Source organism: Conger conger, chromosome 6 (genome assembly GCF_963514075.1).
Source record: "Conger conger chromosome 6, fConCon1.1, whole genome shotgun sequence".
NCBI lineage: Eukaryota > Metazoa > Chordata > Actinopteri > Anguilliformes > Congridae > Conger > Conger conger.
Window position 1 is genome coordinate 41940400 of NC_083765.1, and position 13438 is coordinate 41953837.

The 13438-nt window shown below is 38.6% G+C and overlaps 1 protein-coding gene across 1 annotated transcript in view; it reads left to right on the plus strand.

The window, feature by feature from the left end:
• The first annotated feature begins 6694 nt into the window (after positions 1-6694).
• The window catches only part of marchf1 (membrane-associated ring finger (C3HC4) 1), a 66656-nt gene continuing 59912 nt past the window's right edge, over positions 6695-13438 (plus strand). The window contains exon 1 of the mRNA XM_061247007.1: positions 6695-6877. The gene's annotated coding sequence lies outside the window, so the exon portion shown is untranslated. The remainder of the gene's footprint in view (positions 6878-13438) is intronic.

Sequence of the window (13438 nt, forward strand, 5' to 3'; positions counted from 1 at the left end):
TGGCTTTTAAACCTGTTGGACACATTTCATTTGATGTGACATTCTTACTAGATTTTTTGCTATTTGTTTATTGTTATCACCACCATAGTGAACTTACCTTGGATCCCCATGTACATTTCCCAAAACATCCCAGCCACTATGAACAAGCCGAACACCACCAGAGAAAACAGGACAGTTACCGCCTCCATCTCTGTAAACGGGGAAGCCATCTGTCAATCATCCTGAGAAGAGGAACATTTATCATCTTTATGAAGTTCATATGGCACTGTTTGATCTTGTAGACATTTTGCCCTTATTTTTTAATATGCGCTGTCTTCTTAATTTCACTGTGAACCACTTTGAGCTGATTTCCGCTTTTGTATAAAATATATTATTATTATTATTATTATTATTATTATTATTATTATTATTGTTGTTATTGTTGTTGTTGTTGTTGTTGTTGGTGGTGCTTCAACATTGTTATTTCCACTCTATTGCAATACAAAATTTAGATCCTGATGGGGAACATTGCTGTACAAACTTTGGAGTATCATAAAATAAAACAATAAACCAGTGATTGCCTCAATATCACCCATTGTAAAGCAAGCAGGACATCAGAAACTTATATCGATATCTAAAATATCTATTGCTACACACAATAAAATGTCTGGTCCAATAAAACGCAAATGACATACAAAGCATATTCTTTATTTACTACTATTTACTATTTACTACTTAGTACTAGAACTGAATACACATCACAATTATGTTTATATTAGGTCTGTGATATTAGATAGTGTTTGACTGTGTTCTTGTTAAACATGGAGTCAGACAAATGTAAAAGCAACAAAACAATCAATCAATATATCAAGATTTTTCAGGGCAGCATATCTAGAAATATGATGGTACATGTTGTTAGGATATTGGATATATTATTTTCATATCGCTCTCACACCACATAAACTGAATGAGAAGTGTAAAACAAATTGGCCTGTCTGCTTTAACTCAGTTAGATTTCAATCCTTTTATTGTTATTAATAAAGCTGGAGGGGGTTTGCCCTTTACAGCGGATTTGATAATAGAGCCAACCCCATTGTTGAGACAGCATTGACCGCACAAAATGGAATTTGTTGAGTCAGTACACGCTTCAAAATGACAAGCGTATTTTGACACATTTTGTGTCCGTGCAGCTGAAATCCAACAGATGGGGAATGTCATTTGGATTGATCTGGTAACGAGATAAATAGCCTTCTGTCAATATAGAAACTCACTCCAGGGCTAAGCAAGATGAAAATGTATTATCATATGGTATCTCTATTGTTTTTGCAAGTTGTGTTCAAGTCTAGCAAAAGTACAGCGGCACAATCAAAATGCCCACCTCTACACTTCATTAGTTTGAAATACAAGTGTACAAAATGTGTAATACCTCTGACACTTACTGATAATATCAGGAAGCTCAGGGGTGTATCCTTAAATCCACAGTCCTTGGAGAGAACAGCACGTTTGAACTGGCTATCTCTGCCAGTGTGCTGGTAGCAGGTGAATGAAATATGACTCTATCCGGAGGTAACCAATCCTGTAGGAGACAAAGACAAGGTTATGTTGCAATAGGGAACCGAGAAGTATTGACATGAGCAAACCAAGCTGACATTTCGGCTTTTGAGTCTTTTAACCTGTTTATTTAGGTTGTTGAGGTTTATTTTTTGTGGTGGTAAAATAGAATGAGATTGAAGTGGAACACCTAACAATGGTGTTCAGTTATTTTTGAAGGTGTGACATCCTAGCCCAAAACCCTCTGTAGCACATTGTGTTTGTTGAAAGATACAATAAGTAGTAGCTGACAAACTTTGTCAACTTTGTCAAAATTGTGGCAGTCTGTCCTCCTTTTTCAAGTTCCCTAAAATGCATTTTATTTAAAAAGAGTCAATTACTGAAAGTGGTTTCCCAATGCGTTCTAAAATCGCACAACAGGGTGATAATGCGTACCTGGGGAGACTTGGATACCACCTGGGAGGGCATTTGATTGGAGTTCAACATTAATTATTCATTTTATGTTGAAAAATGAAATGAATCGATGATTTCATGTTGAAACATGAAATAACTCTATAAATAATGAAATGACAGAATAAATGAAAAAATGAATATTTATTTCATTTTTTAATTATTCATATAGTTACTTATTTAACTGATTCATTATTTATTTCAATATTTAACCACATTTATTTATATAACAATACTATATATTTTGATGGAATTTTTAATGGTTTAATGCTCCAGTGGTTCCCAGTCTTTGGGTCGGAGGTGACTTTGTGGACAAAGAAAGCTCTATAGTGTCCTACAGAAGACTGACTTACCGATGTACAGTGCACATACAAAAAGTTATATTTGCCTCGTATTTTGCTTATTATTACAGTGGATACTCCATGAGCCAATTTCTTTTGCACACAGATTTACTGCAAGAAATATAATTATTGCAGTAACTGAACTACAGTTATCCACTGCTATTTTACAGATATTGGACGTAAAAACAAAATAAATTATAGCCAAAATTATCACTGTAGGAATTGAACATGAATGTTTATTAAAGAAATATAATCAGCTTAATATGGCGGCATGGATGGTGCAGTGGGTAGCACTGCCGCCTCACAGCAAGGAGGTCCTGGGTTCGAATCCCTGTCAGCTGCCCTCTCTGTGCGGAGTTTGCATGTTCTCCCCGTGTCTGCGTGGGTTTCCTCCGGGTACTCCGGTTTCCTCCCACAGTCCAAAGACATGCAAGTTAGGCTGATTGGAGAGTCTACATTTCCCGTATGTATGAGTGTGTGAGTGAATGGTGTGTGTGCCCTGCGATGGACTGGCGACCTGTCCAGGGTGTATTCCTGCCTTTCACCCAATGTATGCTGGGATAGGCTCCAGCACCCCTGTGACCCTGTTCAGGATAAGCGGGTTAGGATAATGAATTAATTAATCAGCTTAATGAGTTAGTTGACTGAGGACAGTGAACAGTAATTGACTCCTTTACACATTTTTTAGGACCGACCATATGTAGCAAGTGGCAACATAATATGACAAACAAGAATTAATAAAATAAAATTCCACTCAATTTATATTGGTCTATCCCAAGGGGCCAGGTAAAAATATGGTGGACAATGGATTCAGAGAGAGTGGTGTTAAAGGCCCTCCTAATCACCGGCATCTTTCAAGATCCGGTAAAAAAAAAAAAGCACAGATCATATCATATACCCAGCAGCCCTTGAGACAAGCTCATTCTTAGTAAGATGTGTTCAAAATGTTTTTTGTTAGATTTACCATTCATGTCTTGATTTATTCTCTCTCTCTATCAATCTATCTATTGATTCATCTATCGATCTATCTATGTATTTATCTATCTGTCTATCTATCAATCTTTGTATCGACACTATATATGTATCTTTCTGTCTATCCATCTATGTGAGTCCATCTTTCTATTGATCTGTCTATCTATCTACTTTTCTATCACTATCTTTCTGTCTCCCTATCTATCATCTGTGTATTTACAGTAGGTATCTATTCATCATTCTGTCTATCTGTCTATATATGTGTCTATCGTTCTATCTATCTGTCTGTCTGTCTATCTATCTATCTATCTACATTACATTACATTTACATTATTGGCATTTGGCAGACGCTCTTATCCAGAGAGACATACAGTTGATTAGACTAAGCAGGAGACAATCCTCCCCTGGAGCAATGCAGGGTTAAGGGCCTTGCTCAAGGGCCCAACGGCTGTGCGGATCTTATTGTGGCTACACCGGGATTAGAACCACCGACCTTGCCTGTCTCAGTCATTTACCTTAACCACTACGCTACAGGCCGCCCCAGACATATCTATATGTCTACCTTTTTAATCTGTATTTGTTTATCTTTCTCTCTATCTGACTGTATAACTAACTGTATCTTTATCTCCCCCTTAGGGTACCCTGAAGGTTCACATGCAGCTTTTTTGATTCATTCATGGGCATTTTTTTCAGTTATGTTATGTTAATTCTTTACTTGTTTGTTTTTTTAAATAAATTATTATAACAGATATTGATGGTCTCATTTTTGATTGAGGAGGCCAGGGGAAAAAAAAGAATAGTATGTGCAGAATTTGACACTAGAAGGCTGTTTTCACATTCATCTGCTAAGTGTGATGTGGAAGCTTGACGCCTCCAGGTCACACACACCGAGAATAGACTTTTCAGTGAAGTAGGAGACATATCCCATCCAGCAGTTAAACCTTTGAAACGAAAAATATTTGCATATTCAAAGATTCTGGATTTTTCAACAAGGGACAAGGAATAGATGTAATTTTAAGAAATATGCGAGTCATTTCAAAAAACTATCCCTCCAAAGGCCCTGTCATAAAGGTAGACTCCTCAAACGTTTTGTTTAATGTGAAAGTTACCAAGTCCCTGTGTGGGGATGTATGCAGCCCAGGCTTGTGTGAAGCAGTGATGGAGGTCACTGTGGGGTCGGCCAACGGCCAGATAAGGAGGAGCTTCATTGGTGCACAGGTGTGTCTGGTCTGGCAAAACCACAGCTGCAGCTAACCATGGGTAATCACCAGACCAGAAGCACCTGTGCACTAACACAACTCCCCTCTCAGTCGCACTGAAATCAAAGTTGTTTCTCAAAGCGTAGCACACTTGACACTAAATAGAAAGGATACAAGGGGATGTTGTGCATAATTGGTACTTTCCATCCATTGAGGCAAAGCAAGTAATTGTTCAAATGTCTTGCTTCTGAAAGGTGAAGATCATTGCAGCTAGTAAAATATTTTATTTGAAATTGTCAATAAAAACAAAATTGGGTAATATTTTTGTGTACCATATTTTTTACAGTGGACAGCTGTCATCACAATGTACATAGATTATGTGTGAAATTACGGTATTATTTTTGCTGATGTGCTGCACACACAAGATGTTATTTGATATGTTTTTACTGTGAATTAAAGATGAACAATTCTGTGAATATATGGGGAAGGTTATGTAATTATTTTGGACCCCTAACATAAAAGCGGTCACACATTCTCAACATAATAGGAGGGTTAACAAAGTTTTTTTTACAATTATATGATTCGAAATGGATCGATTTTAACATGGAACACATGTTATTTAGTGTGAATTTGCACATGAGAAGAGGTTGTATGTAAACAAACAGTAATTTAATGTGTTTGAAGTACAGTAAATGACTGTATTATTACAGTGAATTACTGTCATTAGATTTTACATCCATTATCTTTTTTTTTTTACTGTGTAGCTGAAAACATCATTTAAATACAATAATATGCATTTTCCAGAGTTAAAAAACAGAATTTGTATCATCATGATTTCAGGTATGTGATACATGTATTTAAGCCTTCTGCATTCCCATTATGTACAATGGTAATTGGGTCAAATTGCATATTTTGTTGAATCTCTTAGTGAAAAGAAATTAACCTCAGCAAGGTACATTTAAATATGACAAATTTGAATGTGCAATTACTTATTTGCTGAATTTAAGACTTTGAAAAGAATGTGGCATTTATTTATTTAGTTAAGTTGAAAATAAAGATAATTTAATCTTGCAAAGCTGGGGAAGGCTAGCTGTCCTGAACATCATAACAAAATGGGAGCTAAGGGGAACTGTTGAAGTCAAGGTAAGAGCTAGAAGGTACAGAAAAATCCACACATCACTGGAAAAGGTCCTGCAGATATGATTATTGACACTGGAGTCATGGTGTACCCGTTCACTAGGGCTGCCAGAACATTCCTGCAATCTCCTAACAAAAGCCAATGCCTGAAGTATGGAAGCATTTGAAGAAAATTACACCTTGCCGACTCTCAAGCATAGGAGTGGGTCTCATATGTTTTTGAGTTGAGTGGCAGACAGTGGCACAGGAAATATTATGTGGGTGGATGGAAGTATGGATTAAACTAAATATCAACAAAAGTCCCAGAGCCAGTCAAGAAGCTGATGCTGTAAAGAGGTTGTACATGACAAGATAGTAGTACTAGAAGTGCTTTAAGGACAAATGATTACGATTTTGGAATGGCATTTGCAGTCCCCAGACTTGGAGATTACTGATATATTACTTATCTGTAGTGCAAAATGTTCGGAGCTAGAGGGGTTGGGAAGAGTAAATAAAAAGTAGTTATGCATTAAAATGTACAGAAATATGATATGTTTAAGTTTCTTCCCTGCAGAGTTGTGTTTGTATTATATACATACACAATATTTAGTTTGACCAGGGGTCCGGACCTTTGAATCAGTACAACTACAAAGGCTACGTTCAAATAAAATTAAGCAACTTTTATAAAATGCAATTATGGCATTGTATTTGTAGAAAAATACATTGTAAGGGATCAAACCATGAAATGAAAATTATAGACAACTAAAAAAAAACGAACTCACATCTTTACTATGATTTTTTTTGTTGTCATTTCTCAATCAGTGATTAGATCCTGAAGTCTGATAAGATTCGAATGTTCCAGGAAACTAGTCTTATTTCATAATTGGTTTACTATCTGTCAATATCAATACACGTTTAAAAAAACTGGCTAAGAGTAAGTTTGCTTCACGCCTGCTTTTGTGTCGACAACATTGATTCATGCAACAGCATTTTTGCCTCTGCAATTGATTATTCCCGTCTTAGATCTCTGCCTCGCGCCCAACTCTGCTGAATGACATCATTTGAGTGGAACAGATTGAGCAGTGGTCCAACACTGCCGGAGACGGAGCGGGCGGCGAGGATGCTGCTGCTTTTTACAGCGGAGTTAGAAGAAAGGCGTGTTTTGAGCGGCTGTGATTCTTTTTGTTGGATAAATCAAACGTATACGGAGATGCTGGGCGTGCGGAATTCAATTTACCTTCGCACCACCACGCTGTAATGTCCCAAATGGTAAGTAGGTAGTCTAACGGTTTCGTGCCTCTATCAAGCTCCGATGTTGCTATGGACCCACTTACCGTAGCAACGAAAAGCGTTATTAATTTCGACGTGACATTGCATTTGGGCGTTGAATAGATATATATATACATAGATTTAGTTGCGTGACTGAAAGTGGATCTTAAATGAATAAAATCCACAATCTCGCTCAACAACTTTAATTTAACTAAGACCGCAGGCATTTCTTGGAAAACACTGTTGCATTATTTAATGTAGTCAATTCTTTCTGTTATATTGCCCTAGCTTTTCCAGTTGCTCTAATAATGCTGCAAGTTAAGATTCCAATGGACAGTGCGGAAACAGCGTGTCGATTGTAGGCTACCGCCAATTAAGGTTATTTGGTGTGCTCAATTAACTTGTTTTGAGCAGTTGTAATAGACGGTGCGATAATCAAAGGTAATAATCTCCGAGGTATTCATTTTTCATTTTTACCAAATTTAATGCAACCAATTTCTGATATTATTATGATGCATGCAGGAACACGATTGTCATATAGCGCTGTCTAGGTCACAGACTCTACTGTCTTACGAAAATGACCCTTTCTGAATAGCCTGAGTTTTTGATTCACACATTCAGTGATCACTTTATTAATTAAACCTGTACACCAGTTCCTTGCAAATAATATTTGTAATCAGCCAATCATGTGGCGGAAACTCTATAAAAGCAGGCAGACATGATCAAGAGGTTCAGTTGTTGTTCAGACCAGAGAATGGGGAAGAAATGTGATATAAATTACTTTGTATTGTATACTAAACAATTGTATTGTACATTGGCAATTAGAAATGGCTTGTTAATGAGAGAGGTCAGAGGAGAAGGGCCAGACTGGTCAAAGCTGACAAGAAGGTGACAGTAATGCAAATAAGCACACATTACAACAGTGGTATGCAGAACAGCATCTCTGAACACGCAATGTGTCAAATCTCTAAGTGGATAGGCTACAGCAGCAGAATACAAAGTTTAAAAAAAAAACCCTAATGAAGTGATCACTGAGTGTATACACCCACTGAGCACTTTATTAGGTAGACATATAAACCAGCTTGTTAATACAAATATTTCCTCAGCCAATCTGAACTGCTGCTCACTGGATTTTTTTTTGGTTTTGTTTGTTTGTTTTTCATGCCATTCTCTGCAAACTCTAGAGACTGTTGTGCGTGAAAATCCCAGGAGATCATTATTTGCATTGACAAGCTGGTGTACAGGTCTACATAGTAAAGTGCTCAGGGAGTGTATGTGCCTTTACGTACAACAATATTAAGTTCAGCCAGTTCTTACAACAAAATCAGTGTATTTAAAAAAAAAGTTATTATTTTTAAAGATTATTTTCAGTTACTGAATTGTGGGTTTTGTGCATGCATTCAGATTTCAACACTTAAAATGTGTTTTCTAAAATGTATGCCCCATTCACAGGCAGTAATATTTTATTCTTACTGAATAATGTAGTTCTTACAACAAAATAAATATAAATGTACTTCAGTTCAAGATGATTTACAATTTGTGAAATTGCTGGTGGGGGGAAAGGGGTTTGGGTGAATTGTCGCAGGTCTTATATTAAATAAGATTTCTTCAGTATAAGTATTATTGTAACACCTTTAGAATTAGAAGCATGGCTGTATTTAGGGGGTTTTCAGTATCTTTCACTAATTCATGCAATTGTTGCATCCTAAAGCAGTAATTAAAATTCCTTACTGTATGTATGAATACATTTTGATGAAATGGGCAGTTTACTCCCATGGCTGTTAAAAAAGGTGCGTGCATGATGTGATTTAAAATAGGCTAATTTTGTGATGTGTCTTATATTGCATCTCATTTTGGCAGCTGTGTAGAGTGATGGTTAAGGAATTGAGCTTGTGATCTAATGTTTGTGGGTTTGGTGGTTAGGGAATGGAGCTTGTGATCTAATGGTTGCGGGTTTGGTGGTTAGGGAATAGAGCTTGTGATCTAATGGTTGCGGGTTTGGTGGTTAGGGAATTGAGCTTGTGATCTAATGTTTGTGGGTTTGGTGGTTAGGGAATGGAGCTTGTGATCTAATGGTTGCGGGTTTGGTGGTTAGGGAATAGAGCTTGTGATCTAATGGTTGCGGGTTTGGTGGTTAGGGAATTGAGCTTGTGATCTAATGTTTGTGGGTTTGGTGGTTAGGGAATGGAGCTTGTGATCTAATGGTTGCGGGTTTGGTGGTTAGGGAATAGAGCTTGTGATCTAATGGTTGCAGGTTTGGTGGTTAGGGAATAGAGCTTGTGATCTAATGGTTGCGGGTTTGGTGGTTAGGGAATAGAGCTTGTGATCTAATGTTTGTGGGTTTGGTGGTTAGGGAATAGAGCTTGTGATCTAATGGTTGTGGGTTTGGTGGTTAGGGAATAGAGCTTGTGATCTAATGGTTGCGGGTTTGGTGGTTAGGGAATTGAGCTTGTGATCTAATGGTTGTGGGTTTGGTGGTTAGGGAATAGAGCTTGTGATCTAATGGTTGCGGGTTTGGTGGTTAGGGAATAGAGCTTGTGATCTAATGGTTGCAGGTTTGGTGGTTAGGGAATTGAGCTTGTGATCTAATGTTTGTGGGTTTGGTGGTTAGGGAATAGAGCTTGTGATCTAATGGTTGTGGGTTTGGTGGTTAGGGAATAGAGCTTGTGATCTAATGGTTGCGGGTTTGGTGGTTAGGGAATTGAGCTTGTGATCTAATGGTTGTGGGTTTGGTGGTTAGGGAATAGAGCTTGTGATCTAATGGTTGTGGGTTTGGCTCCTAGGCAGCTCCCCGTCGTTGTGCCGTTGAGCAAGGTTCTGGACCTAAACAGCTTGAGTATATGTATGTCCAGAGGAATAAATGGATACTAAGTGCGTAATAATGCAAAAGCAGAGTAATTCGCTTTGGATAAGGCCGTCTGGTTAAATGCTTGTAATTCTCTGGGGGATTTCTCCCAGTGCCTACTGCCAAGTTCAGAAATGATTTTTCTGTCACCTTTTCCACCTCCCGTTATTACCTGGCAAAGGACAATCTGGAGGCAGAAAATGACATTCATGGGAAATGTTCTCGATGTTAGCGGCTCATCTGACTCACAGTCAGGCTCTTTCGCAGGAGGGTACGTAACACGGGTAGTGTACTGAGGCCGGGGTGCGTAAGGTACCGGTGATTTCATTAGTTCTGTCTCCGGCTGTCTTTGAACCAGTCCAGCCAACCGCCACACACAGTGTGTTTGTTTATCAGCCATTCCGATGCCCGGTAGTACCACACCCACCGAGGATTTAAATGTTATTGTTTTAAGGCAAAATCGTTTTTTGTATTATTATGGTTGTTTACATGGTTTTGCTCCAGGTTTGGAAGCTGTTCGTGTTAGTGCCTGCTGCTCCTCTTTAGCCCTGTGTCAAAAGACTGATGGAAGTGCTTGCATAATCCTGTATGAAGAAGGAGTTGAATCTTATGCTTGTTTTTCCTTAAAGTAACTTAAACTTGGCAATTGATTATGGATCAATAGGAAACAGAACACTGCCGGCACCTGATTGGTTAGAGAATCATTTATGCAAATGAGACGGACACACCTACTCTACCCACCCCAGAAGACATTTTTTTTCTAAATTGTGCAGAAGGCGGAGCCAGGCTGAAACAGCGATTGCGATTGCTCTTTAAGGTTCCCTCAGTCTCCCAGTTGCGCTGGCTTACAGGAGAGAGTGTGTAATTCCGCCAGGCACAGAGAAGGTACAACATCATCTCCAGAGGCAGCATTGGTGCTTTTCCAGGTCTTACATAGCCCAGGGAGATTCCTTTTAATAGATTAATTTATGTATTTAATTCTTTTTTGGCGGAGTAACACTCTCTCAGGGAGCCAGAGCCAGTTCTTAAGCAGTTTCTCTGACGTGTACAGGCCCATCTGAGGGTGTAAAATGAGAGATCCAGTTGTGATTATTGTCTTGTCTAAAACAGAAAATGATGTCATATTTAGTGGGTACAATTACAGCTGAAACAAAGACCAGTGTGCAAAGGGTGATTCTGATATAGAACGATCTTGTGGTGATAAAAAGTATCAACTTCAGTATTTTTCAATGATGTTGTTTGTCGCTAACGCAGAAAGTGCATCTAAAAAATATCTCTGGATGTCTATGTCAATTTCCTCTCACAGCAAACCGTAGGAAGTTTAGTTACATGATATGTTTAATCCGATAATGTCATATCAACAATTGGAGATATCCTTATAAGGTGTTTTCACAGGATTTACACTAATACTGTGCCATTTCCTACAGAATGAGATTGAAATGCCTGCTCTGCATAAGACTGTCAATTAACTAGCTACATATCAGGGCAAAAATACTCAAATGTAATGACTGGTGAAATATCTCCAACCATTCAATCCGGGTCATTTACAAATGGCATTCATATCATTCTCATTTTAAGAAAGACATTTGAAATAATGGGAATTATGGAAATCGCATATGCTACAATATATTGGCTGAAGATGGCAATAATGTGTCAAATTTCCCACATATGAAAAGTCTGAAATAGTCATTTGACAAACAATATTCCTTTACTTAAAAACCAGCTGAATTGAAATTCAAGTTTAAGATCCCAAAAAACAGAATATTTTGTACATTGACTTGAATGAGACAAAGGAGTACCTTACATAACCATCAACTTAAGAGTGAATGATGAAAATGCATTGAAATGATTTGGATCCATGGAGAAATGCATAAATACATTAAAGTAATTGTCATTTTCTAAACTAACTTAATATCACTTTTCCATTAACTGCAGACCACATGAAAGGCCTCAGCATACAGAAGCAGAATTCCCTGAAGCAAACTGAATTTGCAAATGTTTTTGATGCCCATAATCGCCTTGTTTAAAAAAAAATAGTTACCAACGGTCTCTCTTATTTAGCAATTCTGCAATATATGAGTCATCATGAGTTTATATGAAGTTGTGACTGGAATGAACTGATCAGGATAAAATAAGACAATCTCTGGTCTTAATATCAAGAACCATAAATTATACTGTGCTGAAACCTACACTACACGGGGCATTCAAGAAAATTGAAACAAATATTTTTGACAATATTTTCGCTGCAACATATTTTTGTCATCTTGTATTTTTTCAGTTTTACTTCAGCTGCCACTTCTTCCCGGTCTCAGAATGATACGCTGAGACTTCATAATTTTCTCACATTCTGATTGAAATGTGACAAGTTTTTTTCCCCCTCAGCCTCACAAGATACGCAAACGCTGAAGCCCACTGAGACCTCCTCCAGGTAGACTGTGGAAGAATTGCACTAAAATGTCTGTATCTTTTACCTCTCTAGAATAAAATGAAATACATTTGTCGCTTTAGAAAACCACCCAAGACAAATTTAGCTTTCATTCTCTTCAACACCTCCAACACCCCATGTATGAACTGAGAGGTTAACATTAGCAGATGCACACAAGGTTCAGACCTACAAAAACTCACCAACTAAAGAAAGCCTAGCAGTGTCCAGTGAAGCCACTGCTAGTACCGGTATACTAAACCTATGGCATGAAGAACTGAAGTGGGAGTGTCTGGGTAGACACTCATACCTTTAGTGGAGAAACTCTAGTTATAATCCTACCTATACCTGACTCAATGGACCCAACAGCAGTGCCCCACCCGGAATCAAACCTGCAACCTTTCATTTAAACCTACAAGGCTACAGGGCTCACCTGTAGAAGAGAAGAGATGCATATCTTTGTGTGACTACCCTGGTCACATAAAGGTTGAATAAAATAAATAAACTATCCAGTTGCGGCTCCTGCACATCCTGCCATGTTGTTTCCTGAGCTGCATTATATTGCCTCTGAAATAAAGGGGCGGGGGGTCCCTGGTCCTGGTCCTGGTCCTGGTCCTGGTTTAGCCAATGGGTTTTCTGCTGTCTCTCTCCTTTAACCCTTTAAGTTTGAGATCACAGACGTGACTGGAATATTCCGTAGTGAACAGTTCTAGAACACTGGCTTAGAATTATGAAAAAGAACATTCTAAACCTACTCTTCAGTCTGCAAGCAATCAGGCTGGACCAAAGAAGCCAGATGAGGTAAGGAGGTCCTGGGTTCGAATCCCCGTCGGCCGGGGCCTCTCTGTGCAGAGTTTGCATGTTCTCCCCGTGTGCGCGTGGGTTTCCTCCGGGTACTCCGGTTTCCTCCCACAGTCCAAAGACATGCAGGTTAGGCTGATTGGAGAGTCTAAATTGCCCGTAGGTATGAGTGTGAGTGAATGGTGTGTGTGCCCTGCGATGGACTGGCGACCTGTCCAGGGTGTATTCCTGCCTTTCGCCCAATGTATGCTGGGATAGGCTCCAGCCCTGCTGCGACCCTGTTCAGGATAGGCGGGTTCAGATAATGGATGGATGGATGGATGCTTCGGTTTCAATTTGTTTCGGTATTAAGTTAAATCTTTTAGATTGTAGTGTTTGTTCAAAGACAAAATATGCATGTGGTGCATCTCGAGTGGGAAGTGTCCTGATGGGTTTGCACTGACATTAGATTGGAGCCAAGGGGTCAGGCACTTAAAAATATTATGCACTCTGA